Source organism: Procambarus clarkii, chromosome 2 (genome assembly GCF_040958095.1).
Source record: "Procambarus clarkii isolate CNS0578487 chromosome 2, FALCON_Pclarkii_2.0, whole genome shotgun sequence".
NCBI lineage: Eukaryota > Metazoa > Arthropoda > Malacostraca > Decapoda > Cambaridae > Procambarus > Procambarus clarkii.
Window position 1 is genome coordinate 52,569,493 of NC_091151.1, and position 23,714 is coordinate 52,593,206.

Sequence of the window (23,714 nt, forward strand, 5' to 3'; positions counted from 1 at the left end):
AGGTCTCACCCCTCACCGTAACTCTCTGCTTCCTATTGCTTAGGTACTCCCTTATCCACTGGAGCACCTTACCTGCTACACCTGCCTGTCTCTCCAGCTTATGTACCAGCCTCTTATGCGGTACTGTGTCAAAGGGCTTTCCGACAATCCAAGAAAATGCAGTCCGCCCAGCCCTCTCTTTCTTGCTTAATCTTTGTCACCTGGTCGTACAATTCTATTAAGCCAATCAGGCAAGATTTACCCTCCTGAACCCATGTTGGCGCGATTTTGTCACGAAGTCCCTTCTCTCCAGATGTGATATCAGGTTTTTTCTCCACGATCTTCTCCATCACCTTGCATGGTATACAAGTCAAGGATACTGGCCTGTAGTTCAGTGCCCTCCTGCCTGTTTGCCCTTTTTGTATATTGGGGCCACATTCGCCGTCTTCTATATTTCCTGGTAGGTCTCCCGTTTCCAGTGACCTACTATACACTATGGAGAATGGCAAGCAAAGTGCCTCTGCACACTCTTTCAGTACCCATGGCGAGATCCCGTCTGGACCAACAGGCTTTCTAACATCCAGATCTAGCAGGTGTCTCTTGACCTCTTCTCTCGTAATTTCGAACCCTTCCAATGCCGCCTGGTTTACTTCCCTTTCTTCCCTTTACTTTCTTACTTCCCTTTTATTTCCCTTACAGTGACCTCACCTTGTTCTGTTGTGAAGACCTTCTGGAATCTCTTGTTGAGTTCTTCACACACCTCTTTGTCATTCTCTGTATACCTGTCCTTGCCTGTTCTAAGTTTCACTACCTGTTTTTTTGCTGTTGTTTTCCTTCTGATGTGACTGTGGAGTAGCTTCGGTTCTGTCTTGGCTTTGTTTGCTATATCATTTTCATAACTTTTCTCTGCTTCTCTTCTCACCCTGACATACTCATTCCTGGTTCTCTGTACTCTCTCTCTGCTTTCTGGTGTTCTGTTATTCCGGAAGTTCCTCTCACGCCCTTTTTGTTCAGTTTCTTCGCTTCCATACATGACCTATTATACCATGGATTCTTCTTTTGCTTCTCTAATTTTTCATTTTGGGCCGGGATGTATCTGCTTACTGCCGTCCTGACACTTTTGGGTGACATAGTCCATCATAACTTGTACAGACTTAGCTCTGAGGTCTATGTCTCAAGGTATTTCCCTTAGGAAGCTTCTCATCTCCTCATAATTTCCCTTTCGGTATGCCAGCCTTTGTTTCCTAGATTTTTTTTTTTTTGGGGGGGGGGGATAATTCCTAGTGTTATGATCTCAGCCTGCAGGAAAAACGAGTCTCCCTTCTTGAGAGCTATTCATCAAGCTTGACCTGATTAGAAGGTCTAGCAAATATTGAGGTGATAACCCATATGTAAAATAGCTGGTTGGATATGATGAACAATTTAAGATTATGGGCAGTGAAGAAGAAAACAGATAAATGACTGGCTAGATGTGGACATTTTGCTGGAGGCGTGAAGCTCGCTTCTGGAGGGCTTTGACCTCACTTGAGGCCAGACATCGCAGGGGGAAAGCCGCGCTCCGTTGAGCTCCCGTCAGAAGGGAACCCCTAGTGATATATCTCGAAGAGAAGAGAAGTGTGCAGACGTACCAGCTGTGGAAATCGAGCTGGGAACGTTGTGGTCTCAAGTCCTGGTCGACGAGGAGAGTATTAAACCACCCAGAGACATTTTCGTGGGCTGTGTGGAGCGCCCGGACGCCGTCAGAGGGATAGCGCCCTCGACTAGACAATCTGTGCTAAGCACGATATACGCCAGTTCATAGTGATTGCTTGTAGTTGGTCGTGTGCCCAGCGACAGTAGCAATGTTTATTGATAAGTAAGACATGTTTTAATAAGGCAGAAGGCCTAAAATAAGAGAGTGGAGAGGGAGGAACACGGAGCGACATCCGTCTCCTCTGAGCGCTGGCAGGCAAATGAGGGAGCCCGGCTCCTGACGGCGGATTGACCCTCCCAGCGTAAGTGAGGACCGCCGCCGGGCGAGGTGGAGTATGGACCCGCCCAACGGGGAAGTCCACTCTCACAATATGTAGAGGACAGATAGAGGTTGGAGGCAAACATATGTGTGATTATTTTTGTTTATGTGTTAAAGGGGAAACATTTTATTGGAGTGTCGATGGGTTGCAGGTTTGTCTTTGGGGAAGAAGTTGCTGAGAACTTCGAAGCCAGCACAGATTGAAGTAGTTGATGAGACTCCCAGGTAGTGCAACAGAGGACCTCGAGCTGTGAGGAGAAGCAGTGAAGGGGAGTGTCACGTGCTTCTGTAGAGGTGGTGAAGCACCATAGTTGCTCGAGGGAAACTCCATAATGTAGCAGCCAAGAGAGCTGTGGAGGACCCTAGCAGAAGGGTGAAGCACCGTAGTTACTCAAAGAAACTTCATGGTAGCAGCCTGGAGGAGCTGCAGAGGATCCTGGTAGTTAAGCCGGGAGAACCTGAAGATATCAGGGTAGTGAACTTCCAGAGGTGGAAGGGAAGTTCTGGTGGATTACTTGTAGGGAGTTGATAGTGTTTGCTTGTCATTAGCGTGCAAGACGCAGTGAGAGGTGAGTGATTTGTTTGCATCCTTATGTCAAGGAGTACTTTATACTGAAGTTTAGAGTTACAGTCGTAGGCTTGGATTACCTACAGATGTATGCGTTCTAGGACTGATAGAGTGATCGATTGATCATTGTGGTGTATCAAGAAACATTTATGCTGATATATGTTATTGCATTCCACATGCTGATTTTCATGTGCACATTTATATATATATATTTCTCTTGTCGATAGTGCAACGGTGTATGTAGACTTGATCTACTTGAGGAGGTTGAGAGTATTCAGGTGGTGAATCAGAAGATAGGATACCACTTGGTTAAACTGATAATAGAGTTCTGATGGTTTTGGAGAGCACCTGATTGTAATAGTATAGAGTATAGGATTCATTATTATTATATGTGTATATGTATTGTGTATGTGCTCTGTCCAGTAAATGTATTCAAATTTGCTGGTATTTGACCTTGTCCTAGTGGGCTTCCCATGAAATAGTACAGGAGAGAGAGAAAGAACCCAAGAACCAGTGCTGTGGACAGGGTAGAAAGTTAATACTAATAAGTCAAAGGGGGATTGAGGAGATCAATTCACCTGAGGAGAGAGTAGGGAGTCACAACGGCTCGAGTGGGTGTGTGCACCATGACAACGAGGCTAAGTGTTGGAGCCGCATCCCCAAAATGTGTGACGTTGAGCCCCTCTCCAAGGGCCAGAAGCGCCTAGTGTGATCTCCAAGAGAGTGTGACGATATTCTCCTTCAAGAGAGATTGAGCCTGCTCTTCCCTCCTAAGTTCGTCGCTATACATCCCTATACAACTAATATGGAAGAAATATCAACAAGTACAACACCAGGTTTGCCAGAGAGCAAACGTATTCAGCACCAGGAACACCTGCTCCGCCTCCACCACTCGAACCACCAAACTACCTGTCCGTCGCCTGCTCATCGCTGATTGGCTGGTGGTCAGTCGCACCTGCTCCTCCACCGCCACACTACCTGATGTCTGGGGCCACCACGACCTGCAGACCTCAGAATATCCAGTGCTTTCAACAAGTTAACACGTCTCGTTGGTAGACTAAGCTCTGGCTTACGTGTACTAAGAGAGGTGGCAGCTTAAAGCCAATATTCCTGCACCCATATTTACATTGTATATTGTTCACTTGTTATTACTCACTTGTCTTAACGTAACTTTTCATTTTGTCATTTGATTATTCTTATTATTTTGATTGATTGATTTTATGATACGAATTTTATGTCCATTTTATTCATGTTTTGCTTTCTAACGTAATTAAAATCTCATTGTTAAATTTACTTGTGTTTTGTGTGTCTTCCCATTACCTTACCACAGACGAAGTTCCAGATTTTCTCTTTTTTGTTTTTATATGTGACGAGGCCATACCCCTAGCTTTTGAAACAGCCGAACACCAACGCGTTACCGTCCACATATTAAGTGGGGGCCTGTCCTAGGAGCTTCACTCAGGTACTGGTGCCAAGTAGTAATAATGGAAGCGTGTTTAACTTTCGTAACGTAGCTTTTACTATTTTTTCATATTCAATTTCATTTTTTATATGGTGCGGAGTGTATGTGCATTACGAGAGTAGCATATGGTGAAGGTGAGACAACTTTTGATTACGTGGTGACTGTAGGCCGCAGTCATACTCTTAATTGGTCATCTTCCCTCCGTGTTATTACTCGTGTTTACCACTTTTGTCCCTTGGATATTTCTCATTTTTTGACAGATCATCATATTGGTACCCTGGTACTGTGGTCTGCCCCGGGTCAAGTGCTCCTAATCTTCTGCAATCTGACTGTAGGAGGATAAAGAGGGCCCATAGTTTCCTCTAGCTCGAACTTTTAGTTGCTGAATTGGGACCTCAGCAGCAGTTCTCGTCACCAGTTGACACCTCGCACCCTACACGTCAGTCAGAGATGATGATTCATACAACGGTAGGGAATTAGCTTACTTTTTCAGAGCACAAAAGTTCGCTAATTCTGTAAGTATCATATTAATTTCAGTAGGAAAAACTTGCTTATGTCCTATAGAGACTCGGCAAGGTATGCCTACATCCTTGGACTACCAATTTTACTTTTGAGGCAGTTAACTGTTTCATTTGGTTTTCGAAACTGTTTCATTTGTTTAGTAGGATTTTCTTGCCCTTATCCTCTTACATGAGTACCGGGTACAAGATTTCCTGCGCCCTTGATTTAAATTAATCATTTAACACTCTTGTACTTAACGTTAATTGTTAAAGATCCCACAGGATAGGTACAAGTTGCCACGTTGTCCTGTTTTCTGACATTCACTATATAACGGTATATGCGTTGTACATTTATTTGCTAATTTCACCATGTTTCGTCTCCAAGCTTTCCGTGCAGATCCAGCAGGTGAAATAGGGACTTTAAGTCGTGCCAAGAGGACTGAATTACAAACTCTTGCACATGAGTATCAACTAGAAGTTCCCTACCAAGCCAACAAAAATGACATACACAACCTGTTGCTGGATCACTATTTAGAGCAAGGTAAGATAGACTCTGAAACTCATGAAACTTACTATATTGCAGATAAAACTGACTTGGCAACGATGAAACTCAAACTAGAGCTGGCCAAGATTGAACGTGAGCAGCAAAGGTAAGCCCTCGAACAACAAAGAGAAGCAGCTGCCATACGAAGGGAAGAACAAGAACGTGAAGCTGCCTTGAGGAGAGAGAGAACACGAACGTGGACTCGCCCTCCAGGAACGTGAGGTTGCACTACTCCGTGAGCGGGAACGAGTACAGCTTGAAACAAAACAACGCGAGTTGGAGATGCAACGCGAACATGACAAGCAACAAGCGACTCTGGCTCTAGAGTGTCGTCAACGAGAAATCGCGTTGGAAACTTCACACCTCGCTCAACGCACAGCAAGCTACTGCCAATCTTCCCATCAGTTTTAATATATCACATGCAAGTAAGTTAATGCCATCCTTTGTAGAAGCAGAAGTTGATGTGTTTTTTACCACCTTTGAAACCCTTGCTAATCAACTCAGTTGGCCTGTCGACCAATGGGCCACACTTCTCAGAGTCCATCTTACAGGTAGAGCTGCAGTCACACTCAGTACTTTGGCGTCTGAGAATGACTGCCAGACTCTGAAACAAGCAGTGTTGGACGCCTACCTCCTCTCCACAGAAAGTTATCGAAGGAAATTCCGTGACCACCTGAAGTACCACTACCTTCCTCGAGTTTGCTAACACAAAACGGAGATATTTTATGAAATGGCTGGAAGCAGCACATGTCTCTACTTTTACAGAACTCGTCAACCTGATGCTAGTTGAAGAATTCTTGAGGCGTGTGCCGCCTCCTGTCCGTCTATACTTAGCAGATAAAGAAGAAACCGACTACCTGAAGTGTGCTAAGTCGGCTGACACTTACAGCCTCATCCACTGGCTGACACCCGAACCATCCTCCCGTAAGAAGTCGTGGTACAGTTACGAGAAAGTGAGCACCGATCAAGCTGGCTCGCAATTGTACTGCAAGTATTGTAGACTCTATGGACATACCATAGACAAGTGTGGTAAGTCTCAATACGAAGGAACCACTGACACACCGAAACCCAAACCAACTCCTCCTAAGTCCGGTAAGCCTGTGATGAATGTTGGTGTTAATGTTAATGATCTTTCTCTTTTCAGTAACCACCTGTATACTGGAACTGTCTCTGCCAACGGTTCAAATCCGGAGGGACGTTTCAAATTGAAGATCTTGAGGGACCACAGCGGCTCTTCAATCGATCATCTTGAAGTCGGCTGTGCCCAACATCGCCTACACCGGACAAACTGTCTTCATCACTGACCTCACTGCTACCACTCCATACCCTCTCGCCAGAGTCCACCTGGATTGTCCCCTACGTGAACGGAGAAGTCCAAGTCGCCGTCAGGGAAAAGCCTTTTCCCATGCCTGGAGTGCAACTTCTCCTAGGCAACGACTTGGCAGAAGACCTGCAACCGACCAACCTGATCGTCATGGACAAACCCCAGGTGTGTACCTCTGTGCCAATTAACCCTATATTAGAGTATGTTCCAGCAGAGGTTCAAGAGAGTGATGAAGTTTCTCCTCCGGTTCTAGTGACCACCCCGTGCACAAGCCGCACGACCACGGCCAGCTGACTCTACAGCTACCGCTGTCCCTCAAGACCCTCAGAAACTACCCCCGAATCTGACCAAGTTGGAGTTCCGTAAGTTGCAGAGGGAAGATCTTACCTTAACACCATTGTTTTTCCAGGCTGAGACTCAACCCGACAGTATTCCTGGGTTCTTCCTAGAGAACGACTTGCTCTACCGCAGATATAGACCCAGTAAACTGAAAGAGGAGGAAGATTGGGCCAACATCGAACAACTTGTGATTCCTACCAGCCTGAGGCCCACTATTCTACACCTGGCCCACGGAGCACTCTCCCACTACGGATTCAACAAAACTTACCATGGAATTCGTCAAGACTACTACTGGCCAGGTATGGTAAATAGCGTCAAACAGTACGTAAAACAGTGCCATACATGTCAGATGGCAGGCAAACCGAACATCTCCATTCCCAGAGCGCGACTGATTCCCATACAGGTGCCTGCGGAACCTTTCCACAGACTTATATTAGACTGTGTTGGTCCTTTACCTCGGACCAGTTCAGGTAACGCCTATATCTTAACCATCCTGTGTCCTACCACCAGATTTCCCATAGCAGTTTCAGTGAAGAACATCACGGCTGCTACGGTTGTAAAGCATCTATTGAAGATCTTCACTCAATACGGATTTCCCAGTGAGATTCAGAGCGACTGTGGTACCAACTTCACCAGTGATCTCTTCAAAAGGACACTGGAGGAGTTCAACATCAAACAGGTATTGTCCAGCCCCTATCATCCTGCTTCACAGGGTTCTCTTGAGCGTAGTTATCAGACTATCAAAGCACTCTTGAAAAAGTTTTGTAGTGAAACCTCTAAGGATTGGGATAAGCAAATCGACCTTATAATGTGTATTTACAGAAGTCTTCCCAATGAGTCCCTAGGAGTATCTCCTTATGAGATGCTCTACGGCCGTAAGTGCCGTACTCCCCTTAGGCTTTCAAAGACTCTCTAAGAGATGCCACCTTCAGTGAGCATCAGAATGTGCCCCAGTTTCCTTCAAAAACCTTCAACACATTCTAGAGAGAGTCCACCGTTTAGCCCATGATAATCTATTGAAAGCCCAGGAGAGGATGAAGACTCATTACGACCAGACCAGCAAAGTAAGAAAATTTAAGCCGGGAGACTTCGTGGTAGCATACTTCCCTATCCCAGGTTCTCCTTTACAAAACAGGTTTTCAGGACCCTACCGCATCAAGGAGAGCCGAAACAACCATAACTACGTTCTCGAAGACTCCAGATAGGCGGCAGAAGACCCAGCTGTGCCACGTCAACCTCCTGAAGCTGTATAATGGTACTCCTCCCACTGTCATGACAAAATTATTCTACTTTTACAGAACCATACATCCACAGTGAGACCTTCCCAGCTTCTCCTCCCGAAAGCACCGACAAGGAGTCCACGCTTTCTCATTCAAAATCCATATTGATAATCCCAACCATTTTCAGGACCCCTAATAGTGCTCCTTTGCCATATTCTAATTCCACTCTCACCTCGTCAGATAAGCCCTTCATCCTCCATGTCGACGCCAGTGGTACCGACGTGGTGGTGTCGTGATGCAGCAACGAGGCGAGGAGAATACACCTGTCAGCGACTACTGCTACAAGGAACTACGGAACAATTGGCAAGGAGCTACTCTTCATCATCCTGAAGCTTCCCGCACATTACTCCACACCTGAAAAGTGCTCGGTCTACCATCAACACAGACCACACCACCCTACATCTCCTGCAGCTCGCCCACTTCTAAACTCAACGTCTTCTACTATGGGCTGATAACTGCAGAAATTCAACCTGGAGACATGCTATACCAAGGTTCCGACAACATCTTAGCCGATGCTCCCTCCAGAGTTTATGAAGTAGAAGCGACTCCATCTATTACTCCACCACATAACGACATACTTCTTCCAGAAACCGCAGGCTTCGGGGAGAGTTTGTGACGATAATTTCCTTCAAGAGAGATTGAGCCTGCTCTTCCCTCCTAAGGTCGTCGCAATACATCCCTATACAAACTAATATGGAAGAAATATCAACAAGTACAACACCAAGGTTTGCAGAGAGCAAACGTATTCAGCACGAGGAACACCTGCTCCGCCTCCACCACTCAAACCACCAAACTACCTGTCCGTCGCCTGCTCATCGCTGATTGGCTGGTGGTCAGTCGCACCTGCTCCTCCACCGCCACACTACCTGATGTCTGGGGCCACCACGACCTGCAGACCTCAGAATATCCAGTGCTTTCAACAAGTTAACACGTCTTGTTGGTAGACTAAGCTCTGGCTTACATGTACTAAGAGAGGTGGCAGCTTAAAGCCAATATTCCTGCACCCATATTTGCATTTGTATATTGTTCACATTGTTATTACTCACTTGTCTTAACGTAACTTTTCATTTGCCATTTGATTATTCTTATTATTTTGATTGATTGATTTTATGATACGAATTTTATGTCCATTTTATTCATGTTTTGCTTTTCTAACGTAATTAAAATCTCATTGTTAAATTTACTTGTGTTTTGTGTGTATTCACATTACCTTACCACAGATGAAGTTCCAGATTTTCTCTTTTTTGTTTTTATATGTGACGAGGCCATACCCCTAGCTTTTGAAAACAGCCGAACACCAACGCGTTACCGTCACAAGAGGTATAAGCATTCTACCGAGTTGTGGGTTGGGTTGTCTGCAGAGAAGGATCAACGACGACAACACCACCAACCAACACACCAACTATGATAAATTGGGGTCTTGTGTCTGGAGAGTGAACTGACACACCCACACCCTGTCCAAGAGTGGATTTGTACACCCTTGCTGAAATAGATAAACTGTGTGACCGCAGGTGTATATTCTCTCCCTTGGGAAGACTCACAGGACAAGATGAATAAGGTGCAAGCGTTTGTGGAGTCAGGCAAGCCTGAGGACTTAGAAGGTTGCACGAGGGATCAATTGAAACAAATAGCAGAAAAATGTGGCATTAGGTTGAAAGCATCTAAAGTAGCTGGGATGAAGGATGAGATCCTAAGGCAGTTAAGAGCCAAAAGTGAAGTGGCAGAACAAGGAGCCCAAAAAGGAGCTGAAAGTGGAAAGGAGGATAATGGGCAGGATGAAGTGAGATTCCAGGGATCGAGTAGGAGCAGCAAGAGTAGCCGCAGTAGCAGGAGTAGCCGAAATAGGAGCTTGGAAAGGTTCCAGTTAGAGCTCCAGATGCAGCGTGAGGAGAGACAGTTCCAGCTGGAAAAGATGAAATTAGAACTCCAGATGAAAAATGAAGCCGAGAAGGAAAAAGAGAAAACAAGGCTGGAAGTAGAGAAAGCAAGACTAGAGATGGAGAAAGAAAAAGAGAAAGCAAGACTAGAGGTCTTGAAAAAAAAAAGAAAAAGTGAGAACAAAACAAATGCAGATAGAAGCGAATAGAACCTTGGCTGAACAAAGGATTGAACATGGGTTGCCAGAGAGCACCACCCAGGTATCACACTCACCAGATGTTAGGGTTAGGGAGAAGGACATTCCCTTGTTTGTTCCCGAAGAAGCAGAGAGCTTCTTCGAGCATTTTGAGAAAGTAGCCAGCATCAAGGAGTGGCCACAGGAGGAATGGGCCCAGCTGGTCCAGTTAAGATTGTCCGGTGCAGCCAGGGAGGCATACACCCAATTGTCACTGGAAGAGTGCCAGGATTATGCCACGGTAAAGAGCAGCATATTGCGCTCGTTTCAGTTAAGCCCAGAAGCTTATAGGAAGCGCTTCAGAGAGATGGTGAAGGTTGGAGCATGTACTTTTGCTGAGACAGCAGGAGATCTGGAAAGACGATTCCAGAAGTGGATTGAGGCTGCTGGAGTTGGATCTTACGCTGACCTGAAGCAACTGATGGTCATGGAGAAGTTCTTGGAGATGATGCATCCCGAAACAAAGTTCAAGATCCAAGAAGCAAGGATAAAGGAGGTGAAAGATGCCGCAGATAGGGCGGATATGATTACCGAAGCATACAAGAGCTTGAGGGAGAACAGATTGAGAAGTGAGGCGAGATGCAGCAATAGCAGATCCAGTGGAGTCTGGGGAGGAAGAAATTATGAAAGACCCAGAAGAGTCTGGGGTGAGAAGAATTTTGATAAATGGGCAGATAAAAGTAAGTACCCTAAAACTCAGAAGAGTAGGTCGCGCACTTCGTCTGAAAGTGAGGATGGAGGAGTTAAACGAGAAACTAACCGTGATCCAGGATATCAAGAGTCCAGTAAAGCCCCACAGAGTGCAGGTAGTGTGCCTGGCTCGAGGAACTCTCATGTGAGTGGACAAAGTCAGAACCACTCTGGTACATATAGAAGAGACTTTTCCCAGGTGAGGTGTTACAATTGTAACGGATTGGGTCACGTGATGCGAGATTGTCGGCAGGGCAAGAGAGTTGTGACCCTGGCCATGTGTGACCCCCGAACTAAATATGCTAAGGTGTTCCAAGACAAACCACAGAAGGTGAACTTAGTGAACGAGAGGTATAGGCCGTTCATGAGCAAAGGTTGGATCAGTATAGGAAGCCAGCCTGAGGTAGAAGTTGGTATCTTAAGGGATACCGGAGCTAATCAGAGCTTGATTGCGAGAAGCCTGATTGGGAATGATCGACGGTTAGCTGGCAGGAGTAAGATGAAAGTATATGGGTTATTGTCTGAGAGTGACATGCCCGTTTGTACTGTCCAGCTAAGGTCGGAATATGTGTCGGAAGAGGTGAAGTTGGGAGTATGCCCCGACATACCTATTCCAGGAGTCCAAGTGATCCTAGGGAATGACTTGTGCGGGACAAAGGTGTTGCCAAGAGTCATAGCAAAGACTGTGCCGGAGGAGTGCCCAGAAGGCCGCGGCACGTGTGGGACACCTGAGAGTGTGAACCTGACTGACATCCGAGGAGATGAGTCAGGAGACCGCCAAGCCATTGAGTACCCTGTCTCGGTAGTGATGAAGGCAGAGATGGCCGACAAGGAAGATGCTGGAGAAGATGAGACAGTGTCGATTAAACCAGTAGAGGATATCGACGTTGATATAGCGTGGTTATTTGATAAAGGTCCAGCCCAGGAAAATGAAATCTCGGTGAGGTCAAAAGTGAAGATGGCCCAGCCGAAGAAGAATCATGTGAAGAGAGCGGACCTGGGTAGAGCCCAGACCACCGAAATTAAGAACTGGAAGGTGAATGCAACTGTGCTGAGCAGAAGTGAGGGAGGATGTGGACAGACTGGGGATGGAAGTTGAGCGTCAAGTTGTCCACGAGCACAGAGGCATATGGATAGTGGAGTTAAGTTGTTTGAGATGTCAGGAGTTGACATGTTTCACAGAAAACGTGAAGAAGAGTAGTGGCCGAGAAAGTGAAAGGAGAAGAGACAGTATGTGTGGAGAGATGCTTACGAGCACTCTAGGAGAGGTAGAGCGACATGTACGGTCGAGTGCTGTTGGATGTAGTACAGTGCTCGAAGAAACTTTTAGGGAACGAAGAAGAGTTGAAGGAGAAGAAAGGGAGTTGTATAGAGGTGAGAAGTGTGAGAAGAGGATGATGATACAAGCATGCAGGAATAGAAGAAAGCTGAGGACTCGATGGAAGTCAAACAGGATGAGGTCTCGGATAAATGAGGAGACGAAAGGGAGAATCGTCGGTGAAGACGAGGGAGTGAAGTATGATGACAGGAGACGAAAGTATAATGGCAGTAGATGGAAGTGTGAAGACGACAGAGGAGGTACAGACAGTAGATATCTGATTCTGGACGAGAAGAGAAGAAGACGAGGAAACGGAGGGTGGAAACAATAAGTAGAGTGGACCGATGGAGTGCAGGCGTCCAAGGAGGACAGCCTAGCCAAGAGGTGCCAGAGAAGTCAGATTGTTTGTAAGAAGATCATATTTCTGGCGAGTTGTGAGCCAGATGTTGCAAGGAGCAACGAACTAATTGTAGACTCCTAAGGGAGTACGTAAGCAGATCAACCGGTCGAACCAGTCGGTTGAAGAACGAGACAGTGTGGTGGCGGATGTATTATCCCGAGCTTTGCCACTGGAATAACTCTCAAAAATAAGGGGAGGGGAGTGTTATGATCTCAGCCTGCAGGAAAAACGAGTCTCCCTCCTTGAGAGTTATTCATCAAGCCTGACCTGATCAGAAGGTCTAGCAAATATTGAGATAACCCGTATGTAAAATAGCTGGTTGGATATGATGAACAATTTAAGATTATGGGCAGTGAAGAAGAAAACAGATAAATGACTGGCTAGGAGATGTGAACATTTTGCTCGAGGCGTGAGGCTTGCTTCTGCAGGGCTTTGACCTCACTTGAGGCCAGACATTGCAGGGGGAAAGCCGCGCTCCGTTGAGCTCCCGTCAGAAGGGAACCCCTAGTGATATATCTCGAAGAGAAGAGAAGTGTGCAGACGTACCAGCTGTGGAATCGAGCTGGGAACGTTGTGGTCTCAAGTCCTGGTCGACGAGGAGAGTATTAAACCACCCAGAGACATTTTCGTGGGCTGTGTGGAGCGCCCTGACCGGACGCCGTCAGAGGAATAGCGCCCTCGACTAGACAATCTGTGGTAAGCACGATATACGCCAGTTCATGGTGATTGCTTGTAGTTGGTCGTGTGCCCAGCGACAGTAGCAATGTTTATTGATAAGTTAGACATGTTTTAATAAGGCAGAAGGCCTGAAATAAGAGAGTGGAGAGGGAGGAACACGGAGCGACATCCGTCTCCTCTGAGCGCTGGCAGGCAACTGAGGGAGCCCGGCTCCTGATGGCGGATGACCCTCCCAGCGTGAGTGAGGACCGCCGCCGGGCAAGGTGGAGCATGGACCCGCCCAACGGGGGAGTCCACTCTCACAGTATGTAGAAGACAGATAGAGGTTGGAGGCAAACATATTGTGTGATTATTTTTGTTTATGTGTTAAAGGGGAAACATTTTTATTCGAGTGTCGATGGGTTGCAGGTTTGTCTTTGGGGAAGAAGTTGCTGAGAACTTCGAAGCCAGCACAGATGAAGTAGTTGATGAGACTCCAAGGTAGTGCAACAGAGGACCTCGAGCTGTGAGGAGAAGCAGTGAAGGGGAGTGTCACGTGCTTCTGTAGAGGTGGTGAAGCACCATAGTTGCTCGAGGGAACTCCATCGTGTAGCAGCCAAGAGAGCTGTGGAGGACCCTAGCAGAAGGGTGAAGCACCGTAGTTGCTCAAAGAAACATCATGGTAGCAGCCTGGAGGAGCTGCAGAGGATCCTGGTAGTTAAGCCCGGGAGAACCTAAAGATATCAGGGTAGTGAACTTCCAGAGGTGGAAGGGAAGTTCTGGTGGATTACTTGTAGGGAGTTGATAGTGTTTGCTTGTCATTAGCGTGCAAGACGCAGTGAGAGGTGAGTGATTGTTTGCATCCTTATGTCAAGGAGTACTTTATACTGAAGTTTAGAGTTACAGTCGTAGGCTGGATTACCTACAGATGTATGCGTTCTAGGACTGATAGAGTGATCGATTGATCATTGCGGTGTATCAAGGAACATTTATGCTGATATATGTTATTGCATTCACATGCTGATTTTCATTGTGCACATGTATATATATATATAATTTCTCTTGTCGATAGTGCAACGTTGTATGTAGACTTGATCTACTTGAGGAGGTTGATAAAATCAGGTGGTGAATCAGAAGATAGGATACCACTTGGTAAACTGATAATAGAGTTCTGATGGTGTTGGAGAGCAACCTGATTGTAATAGTATTGAGTATAGGATTCATTATTATTATATGTGTATATGTATTGTGTATGTGCTCTGTCCAGTAAATGTATTCAAATTTGCGGGTATTTGACCTTGTCCGAGTGAGTCTTCCCATGAAATAGTACAGAAGGAGAGGGAGAGAGAAAGAACCAAGAACCAGTGCTGTGGACAGGGTAGAAGGTAATACTAATAAGTCAAAGGGTGATTGAGATCATATCACCTAAGGAGAGAGTGGGGAGTCACAGGGGCTCGAGTAGGTGTGTGCACGTGACAACGAGGCTAAGTGTTGGAGCCGCATCCCCTAAATGTGTGACGTTGAGCCCCTCTCCAAGGGCCAGAAGCGCCTAGTGTGATCTCCTAGAGAGGTATAAGCATTCTACCGAGTTGTGGGTTGGGTTGTCCGTAGAGAAGGATCAACGACGACAACACCACCAACCAACACACAATCTATAATACTAGCTCTACCAGGTACTCAAAGTTCAATACACTGTGATCACTCATTCCCAAGGGTGTTTCCGTCTTGACTTCCCTTATATCCCACTCATTTAATGTAAATATCAAATCAAGCAAGGTTGGTTCATCTTCTCTCATTCTTGTTGGTTCCTTGATGTGCTGGCTTAGAAAGTTTCTTGTTGCCACGTCCAGCAGCTTAGCTCTCCAAGTTTCTGGTCCTCCATGCGGGCCTCTGTTCTCCCAATCAATCTTCCCATGGATGTGTGTGTGTGTACAGTAAAGGAGCTGAACCTCTCATCCCTGGAAAACAGAAGAGTAAGGGGAGACATGATAACCACCTACAAAATTCTCAGGGGAATTGATAGGGTGGACAAAGACAAACTCTTCAGCACGGGTGGGACACGAACAAGGGGACTCAGGTGGAAACTTAGTACCCAGATGAGCCACAGAGACGTTAGAAAGAATTTTTTCAGTGTCAGAGTAGTTAATAAATGGAATGCACTAGGAAGTGATGTGGTGGAGGCTGACTCCATACACAGTTTCAAATGTAGATATGATAGAGCCCAGTAGGCTCAGGAATCTGTACACCAGTTGATTGACAGTTGAGAGGCGGGACCAAAGAGCCAAAGCTCAACCCCCGCAAGCACAATTAGGTGAGTACAATTAGGTGAGTACACTAATAACACGCTAATAGGAACACACTCACTAATAATAACACCCACTAATAGGAACACACAGTACTAGCAACACAGAATAATTGGAACACACACTTCAAGAAACAAGCAGTAATCAAAGCACATACTAAGAAACACACAAACTGATAATAACCTCGACTAAGAGCAGCACACTCCATTAAGAAGGCTGGAAGCCAGACACAAGGTACCAACTGGGAGAAGAAATCCTTCAAGAATCAAGTAGAGAGAAAGATCTGAGGTTTGATATTACACGGAACTTCCGCCCTTTAGTCCACGTCAAAAGGATATCATCTGTGATATAGGCTAAGTTGGTTAACATAAAAACTGCTTTTAGAAACTTCAATAAGGCATGATTTAGAATTTTGAATGCCCCAAATGGCAGACCAATCCTGGAGTATGCAGCTCCAGCCAGGAAATCCATACCTAGTCAGACACAAGGTAACGTTCGAGAAAGTTTATAGCGATGCCACCAAACTACTACCGGAGTTGAGAGGTATCAGTTATGAGGAAAGTCTACGTGAATTAAAGCTCATGTCAGTGGAAAACAGAATAGTGAGAGGAAACATAATTACCACATACAAATTTTTCAGAGGAATTGACAGGGTAGATAAAGAACAAAATATTTAGCATGGGTGGAATACGAACAAGGGAACACAGGTGGAAACTGAATACCCAAATGAGCCACAGAGACATTAGAAAGAACTTTTCTGTATCAGAGTAGTTAGCAAATGGAATGCATTAGGAATTGATGTGGTGGAGGCTGACTCCATACACAGTTTCATGTGTAAACATGATAGAGACCAGTAGGCTCAGGAAACTGTACACAATTAATTGACAGTTCAAAGGCAGGACCAAAGAGCCGACGCTGAACCCAATCAAGCACAACTAGGTGAGCACAACTACATAAGTGAACACTAATACGAATACTTAGTAATTAGAAAACACGCTAACAAGAAGACCACATGAACAAAAACACCACGTGAATAAGAACACATGCTACCGAACATATAAACAAGAGTAGTAGGGATGACCCCTTAGCGACAACTAAATTTTTTGGGGGGTCAGTTGACGCAGTGTTCTTGTTCGTGTGGTGTTCCTGTTAGCGAGAGTTCTTTTTCATGTGGTGTTCTTGTTAGCGTTTGTTGTTCTTGTTGACGTGTGATCTTGTTCATGTGGTGCTTTTGTTAGCATGTGTTGTTCTTATTAGCGTGAGTGTGATTGCTCATATGTTCTTGTCAGCATGTGTTCTTGCTCATGTGTTCTTGTTTGTGTGTTCTTGTTCATGTGGATTTCATCTTGAGGTTATCTTGAGTTATCTTGAATTGATTTCGGGGCTTTTTTTTATTGTCCCCGTAGCCCGGTCATCGACCAGGCCTCCACCCCAGGAAGCAGCCCGTGACAGCTGACTAACACCCAGGTACTTATTTTACTACTAGGTCATGTTTGCGTTTTTTTTTTTGCGGGTGTTGTTCATGTGGTGTTCTTGTTAACGTGTGGTTTTGTTCATGTGGTTTTCTAGTTAGCATTTGTTGTTCTTGTTGGCAAGTGTTCTTGTTAGCATGTGTTATTGTTAGCATGTGTTATTGTTATCATGTGTTATTGTTAGCATGTGTTCTTGTTCGTGTGGTGTTCCTGTTAGCGAGTTTTCTTGTTCATGCGGTTTTCTTGTTAGCATTTATTGTTCTTGTTGGCATGTGTTCTTGTTCATGTGGTGCTTTTGTTAGCCTTTTGTTGTTCTTTTAAGCGTGAGTGTGATTGCTCATATGTTCTAGTCAGCATGTGTGCTTGTTAGTGTGTTCTTGTTCATGTGGTGCTCATGTTTGTGTGTGTTCTTGCTAGCGGGTGTTCTTGTTAGTTGTAGGGATGACACCTTAGCAACAACAAAAAATTTTTGGGGTCAGTTGTCGCTAAGGCGTCACGGGTCCCAGGTAAAATTTCCCGCTTTCAGCTAAGGTCATAAAAGATTCTTATGGGGAAAATTCAGGTTCCAAGTTTCAGATAAGGTCTAAAAGGATTCATATCAGAGAAATTCAAAAAAATTCAGAGTTCAGTTTAAGAAAAGTATTCAGAGACCATTTGAAGACCGAAATTGACCGAAATTTGTAAAAAAATAATTTACAGACCGATTTTCATCAGAGACCATTTGAAGACCGAAATTGATTGGAATTTCTTCAAAGACCATTTTCAGACCTAAATTATTTAGAGTCCAGTAAAAAAAACAAAAAAATCAGAGTCCAGATGAAGACTGATTTTCATCAGGGTCCAGTAAAAGACCAAAAATTATTAAGATACCATATGAAGACTGAAATTGAACGAAATTGACCGAAATTTGTAAAAAGACCATTTTCAGACCGATTTTCATTAGAGTCCAGTTTGAGCCCACAAATAACCAGAGTTCATTTACAGACCAATTTTCACCAGAGTCTAGTAAATGACCGAAAATAAACAGAGTCCAGTTTGAGCCTGAAAATAGTCAGTCCCGAAAAAAACGAAATTCGTCAGAGTTCAGTAAAAGACCAAAACATGACAGAGTCCAATTTATGCCCAAAATTTGTCAGAGACCATTCAAGACCGAAATGTGACAGAGACAACTTTGAGACCCAAATTTGTCAGATACCTCATTTATAACTGTAGTTTCGTTATTATTAGCTGTATTTTAGCCCAATTTTAAACAGTCATATTTCAGTCATGGTAAATAAAAATAAGTCAATAAGCAAGTTTTAGCTCATGTTACTGTCTTAACCTCCTTTCGTATCCGTTAATACCTGAACAATTTCCTTAAAATTTTAAACACTCATATTTTAGACATAGTAAATCAAACCAAAGCAGTTAACGATCCCTAGCTCCTGTCTCCCCACCTTAGTTCCCTCTCGTATCTTCGTTAATACCTCAAGCTCCCGTTCTTCGCTTTAGATTACTCCTGTAAATTCACTACTATCAGCCCAAGTTAACTGAAATTTAAACCTATTACATTTATAACATAGTAAAATATATTAAAAACATTATCCAAGTTTCGGATAATGTTTTTCAATGTCTTTTGTCTTAATTCGATCATGTAAGTTAATTATTGCCAGCCCAAAACCCCTGTGATTTAAAACCCAACTACATTTCTGACCTTGTAAAATATATCTACAAGTAAATTACCGAGCTCCAATTCTCGTCCTCCACCTTAGTTCATCAAAATGATTTCAGATCAAGATGTTCTCAAGTCTATCACCTTTATCAAGAGTAAACATCCTGTGCTTTAATACCCTTGTTTACTCAGCTATGTAAATAATCATCAATATTCACATGGTCATATCGCACCTTACCTTTCCCACACCCCTTACCTTCTCGTCCCTTACCTCACCCGCCCCCTATCTATTCCCCACTTTACCTTCCCCAACTATATTTCGCCCTTATCTCCCCACACTCCTTACCTTCCCCCACTTATCTTTCCCACTCTTACCTCCTCCTATTCCCCTTTCATCTCTCGATCACACCCTATTCCCCATTCATCTCGCCCATTTCCCCAACTTCACCCAAACCTCCTTCCCTCCCCAGAATTTAATGAAGAACAGCTTGTATACTCATTATTCATGTTATCTCCATGTTCTTAAAACATCCCTCCCCCCCAAATGTCCATTCCATATTTTTCACCTGTTTCTCCATGTTCTTACCATATTCTTCACAAGTTCATTGTTCATTCTTCATATTTTCTCTTCTTTGTCATGTTTTCATGTTCTCTGCAAGATCATATTCACATTTAAATCGTTTATTTTGTTCTTGGACTCCTGCTGTTCGTGTAATATACTTTAAGGTAAAGTAATTATCAGGAGAAAGCGCCAAGCCATTACGACTATATAGCACTGGGAAGGGGTCAGGATAAGGATTTCGGATGGGACGGGGGGAAGGATTGGTGCCCAACCCCTTGGACGGTCGGGGATTGAACGCCGACCTGCATTAAGCAAGACCACTGTCTTTTGGCAGTTTACACGCAGACGGACCACTCCAACTATAGGTTCCAACGAGTTGGCAACAACAGCAACCCCAGCCCTAGATAAATGGCCCCCAATCCCGAGCATATGTGCACACACAGCACCGCTCCTGTGCCATTAAGTCCACTACGGGTTCACCATATCCCGTGATTCTTGCCCAGCTCCTGTGCCAGGTAAGTTACGGGATCACCATGGCCCGTGCTACTTGGAACTTGTTCCGAGTAGCTGAATCTATAACAAAAACAACAACAACCCGCGCATACATGTCGTTCCTTCCATGAAAGTGTTCCCGGTTATCAGTGAGTGGTGTTGCATTTGATTTGCAATATTTGTCCAGTCGGCGATTGACACCGAGCGCCCTCGGCAACCATTCATTTCCAGCTCCTTTTCCTGGAAGAATACCACATGTGAGAGAATGTCCCACTTGGTGCTCACTGAGTAAAGGAATTCCCCTCGCATTCTCTTCCATGTTTTCTGTGTTCTTTATCATATTCTTCATGTTCGTCGCACGTTCTCTGTGCAACTTTTATAATTTGTTCTTGTTCTTCGACTTTTAACCGAACCTTTCAGATGTAGTTTATTGTGTTGGACAAATTTTGTTGAATATATTTTTCATAACCTAACCTAACCTAACCTTCCCACTTAACCTTCCCACTTGACCTTCCCTCTTTTAGGTTAGGTTATGCAAGTTAAGTTTAGTAAGAAAAGGTAAGGTAGGGTATGGTTAGGTAAGTTGGGTTAGTTAAGCTAGGTTAGGTTATGCAAGTTAAGTTAGGTTAGGTAAGTTATGTTAAGTTAGATTAGGTAAGTTATGTTAAGATAGGTTAGGTAAGTTAAGTTAGGTTAGGTAGTTATGTTAAGTTAGGTTTGGTAAGTTATGTAAAGTTAGTAAGGTTAGGTTAGGTTAGTTAAGTTAGGTTATGTAAGTTAGGTTAGGTTAGTTAAGTTAGATTATGTAAGTTAGGTTAAGTTAAGTTTAGTAAGGTATGTTAAATTTAGTAAGGTAAGTTAAGTTTAGTAAGGTATGTTAAATTTAGTAAGGTAAGTTAAGTTTAGTAAGGTAAGTTAAGGTAGGGTATGGTTAGGTTAGGTAAGATATATTAGGTTAGGTAGGACAGGTTATTAAGTTAAGTTAAGTTAGGTTAGGTTAGGTTAGGTTAGGTTAGGTGAGTTAAGTTGGTAAGGTTGGGTTAGGTTAGGTAAGGTACATCAGGAAGGGGAGGAATATGTTAGAATAGGTTAGGTTAGATAGGATGATGAGTTCTTGTTCAGAGAACAGTTTTAAGATAAAGTTACTAAGAAAATATATTTTAACACAAGTGTAAGTCTGATATAAAAAGCTGAACTAGTTACATTTGGGAGTGTTATTTAATGCCTGAAGATGTTTTAGAGTACAGCATTGATGTTTTAGAGAACAACTTTAATGACTGAAATAAACTTTTGTGGTCTCATAGAATAACTTTGATGAACGAAGGTGGGTTAGAAATTACCTTTGATGACTCTGAGAATAACTTGATGTCTTAGAGACAACTTTGATGACTGAGATAAACCTTTTGATTGCTCTGAAAATAACTTTTGATGACTTAGAGAATAACTTTGATGAACGAAGGTGATTTAGAGATTACCTTTGATGGCTCTGAGAATAACTTTGATAGTGTGAATAGTATTCTTAGTGTCTTTGAGCTTGTTACTGATGTTTTGAAGAGTGCCTTTATGTTTTTGAGTCTGTCATTGATGTCTTTGATTGTGCCTTTGATGTGTTTGAGTATGTCCTTGATGTCTCGAAGAGTGTCTATGATGTCTCGAAGAGTAACTTTGACTATTTTTCTTACCTGCGAAGTATATTGTTAGTTACAAAAGGGTTGAAAGAAGCTCCATTTGACTATTACTTTAGTTACAAAACGACAAGAAAAGATGTTGAACATGATTATTTTCAGTTGATTGACGAATATTTTAGTCAAAAAATGACGAACATGGCTGTTTTCAGGTGAGTGACGATGGATAAAGCTTGTTATGAATAATATTGGAAAGTTTCCTTTGACTATTTATGGCTAGGAGAAAATGGTTATTTTAGTTAAGAACAGTGTTGAACGAGGTTATTTCTGACTATTTTTAGTTGAATGACGAATATTTGAGTTAAAACAACAAGAAAAAGAATGCCTTAATAAATTTGTTACTGTATAAAGTGAAGATTTGTTTAAGAACAGTGTTTTAAAGAACATTCTGAAATCATAGAGAGCATGACAAAGGACATAGAAAACATGTAAGAAAAGGTGATGAACACAGTGAACATGTGGGTGAATATGAACTTGCAGAGAATATGAATAATGACAATGAACACAGAACAATTGAGAAACATGTGAAAATTATTATTTGAACTTGTAGAGGTTTGAATAATAAGTATAAAAGTTGTACACAGAACATGCGATGAGCATAGAGAATATGTTAAAGTACACAGCAAACATGGAAGAACAGTGAAGAAAACAATGAATATACGGGCGAATATGAACTTGCAGAGAACATGAAAACATGACAAAGAACAGAGAATATGAAGAATGAACAATGAACGTGTAAAGAATATGCTAAGAACATGGTGAACATGACAAAGAACATAGAGAACATGGAGAATAGGACAAAGAACATAGACCAAATGGAGAAACAGGTGAAAAATATGGAATAGATATTTGGGGGGGATATTTTAAGAACATGAAGAGAATATGAATAATGAGTATACAAGCTGTATTTTTTTTTATTAAATTCTGGGGAGGGAGGGAGGTTTGGGGGAAGTTAAAGAATGGGCGAGATGAAGGGGGAGTAGGAGGAGGTAAGGGAGGGGAAAATAGGTGGGGGAAGGTAAGGGTGTTGGGGAGATAATGGCGAAATATTGTTTGGGAGGTAAAGTAGGAGGGGAGGTAGGGGGCGGGTGAGGTAAGGGACGAGAAGGTAAGGGGTGTGGGAAAGGTAAGGTGCGATATGACCATGTGAATATTGATGATTATTTACATAGCTGAGTAAACAAGGGTATTAAAGCACAGGATGATTACTCTTGATAAAGGTGATAGACTTGAGAGCGTCTTGATCTGAAATCATTTTGATGAACTAAGGTGGAGGACGAGAATTGGAGCTCGGTAATTTACTTGTAGATATATTTTACAAGGTCAGAAATGTAGTTGGGTTTTAAATCACAGGGGTTTTGGGCTGGCAATAATTAACTTACATGATCGAATTAAGACAAAAGACATTGAAAAACATTATCCGAAACTTGGATAATGTTTTTAATATATTTTACTATGTTATAAATGTAATAGGTTTAAATTTCAGGGAACTTGGGCTGATAGTAGTGAATTTACAGGAGTAACCTAAAGCGGAGAACGGGAGCTAGAGCTCGGTAATTGTGTTTTCTTTACTTACTTAATTAGAAGTACGACGGCTTTAAATTTCTGGATGATTAGTTAAGTATTAACGAAGATACGAGAGGGAACTAAGGTTGGGGACACGAGCTACAGTTCGTTAACTGCTTTGGTTTGATTTACTACGTTTGAAATATGACTGTTTAAAATTTTAGGGAAATTGTTAATGTATTAACGAAGATACGAAAGGGGGTTAAAGCAGGAACAGGAGCTAGAACTTGTTTGCTGCCTTGTTTTGATTTACTACATCTGAAATATGGCTAAAATTGTGCTAATAGTAACGAAACTGCACTTATAAATGCGGTCTCTGACAAATTTTGGTCTCAAAATGGTCTCTGTCACATTTTGGGATAAATAGTCTCAAACGAATTTTGGGCATAAATTGGACTCTTTCATATTTCGGTCTTTTACTGGACTCTGACGAATTTCGTTTTCTCCTGGACTAATTTCAGGCTCAAACTGGATTCTGTTCATTTTCGGTCTTTTACTGGACTCTGATGAAAATTGGTTTGAAAAAGGTCTTTTTACAAATTTCAGTTAATTTTGGTCTTTACTGGCCTCCGAATAATTTAGGTCTGAAAATTTTCTCTGAAGAAATTCCAGTCAATTTCGGTCTTTAAATGGTGTCTGTCAAATTCCGGTCTTCAAAAGGTCTCTGATGAAAATCGGTCTGTAAATAATCTTTTGACAAATTTCGGTCAATTTCGGTCTTCAAATGGTCACTGAATAATTTTCTTAAACTGAACTCTGAAAAATTTTGAATTTCTCCCATGAGAATCCTTTTAGACC